Genomic DNA, 1,526 nt, shown 5'->3' with positions numbered 1-1,526 from the left:
GTTAAGGGGCTAAAAGGCCGGTGGTATGTGCTGGGGGTGGGTTGGGGTGGTGAAGAGACAGGGGTGCAGGCACAGGTGAGCTGCCCCTGAGGGCCCTCTGTATGTGCCAGGGAGCTGGATTCTTGTCTTCCAAGGACATGTCAATAAAAAGGCTCATTTTTGAGTTCTGAAACCTTGGGAGGGAAGTCACCCTCTCTCCTCGACTTGTTAAGATGGAGCCTCTCCCAAGCACCTGGGGATCCGAGGCCCCTCAGCTTTTAACACTGGCAGTTGCTCCCTGAATAAAGGAGGGTCTTTTTTTCTGTCTCTCGTGAGCACAAGTACACACACACACACACACACACACACACACACACACAAGCACAGAGACCTGAACCACAAATCAGCAAGCCAGGGTGGCAGCTTTTAAAATTCACAAAGTGACTTGTAGCTTCATTAAAGTCACATCTTTACCATGTGCAGGGGCCAGTGTCCTCGAATCCCAAATTAATCTTTAGCCCCTCTGGATAAGTGACCAGCATCTTTCCTTCACTTTGTTTACTTCTCAGGATAAATTGTATCCTTTCTTCACCCTGCTGCCCACTCCCCCCCAACATCAAATTTCCCCCAGCCATCCTGGAATAATTCTCTCCTGGATTCCTAATTAGCAGCACTTTCCACTGCTAAGTCCATCAAGATGACAAGAAATGCCCAGCTGGTATTTCTTCTCAGAATCTTGCCCCTTACTGGACATTGAATTCAAAATCGGTTATATTTTAATTAAGTCCTTTGGATTTTTTTTTTTTAAGCCCCAGTATCTTTGGCAGTCGAGTGTCCTTAAAATAAACCTTCTTTTGCTAAAGGTAGAATTGGGGCGACGGGGGTGCTGTGTGCAAGCGGTCAGGTTTCTCCTTCCCTTAACCAGAGAGTCACTTTAAACCGGAGACGAGCAAATGCCCGCGTCAGCAGAAAAGGAACGCGGGCAGGGGCCGTCAGACCCGGCCGGAACCGGGCGGAGGGTGGCAGGCGCGCCCCAGGGACAGGGTGACGAGCGTGTGGGTGCTAGGGTGACGGAGAGGGCGCGAGCCTGGGGTCGGCGGGCGGGAGGGGCGGGGGTAGTGTTGCAGGGCGGGGATCCAGATGCTAAAGGTAAAAGGCTGGCAGGTTGGAGGTGACTCTGTGATGGGGAAGGGAGGAGATGAAGGGAGGAGACCCTCGAAAGGCGCAGAAGTTATAGGGGAGATGCAGAAACAGGCGAGATGGGGGGCACAGCTGACATCCAAGTCAAGGAGACAGATGTCGCCATCTGGGTGGCCAATGACCCTCCTGGGTCGGGGGGGGGGGGGGTGGTCTTGTTGCCCACAAGGCAGGAGTGAAGAGGAGCGAGTGGCCGGGGAACCCTGAAGGGCTCCACCCTCGGCCGCCCTCCGGGAACAGCCCGCGGTTCCCTGACTCGCGCCGGGGCAACAGGTTGGGGGAAGGAGTGACCTCTCCCTGACGCCCTCGAAAGGCGCACCCATGCCGACTCCGCGCCTCGGCGCCAGAGA

The sequence above is a fragment of the Bison bison genome, unplaced genomic scaffold (genome assembly GCF_000754665.1).
Source record: "Bison bison bison isolate TAMUID 2011002044 unplaced genomic scaffold, Bison_UMD1.0 scf7180017864323, whole genome shotgun sequence".
Classification (NCBI taxonomy): domain Eukaryota; kingdom Metazoa; phylum Chordata; class Mammalia; order Artiodactyla; family Bovidae; genus Bison; species Bison bison.
The sequence above is the reverse complement of the archived record's forward strand: the minus strand, read 5'-3'. Positions refer to the sequence as shown.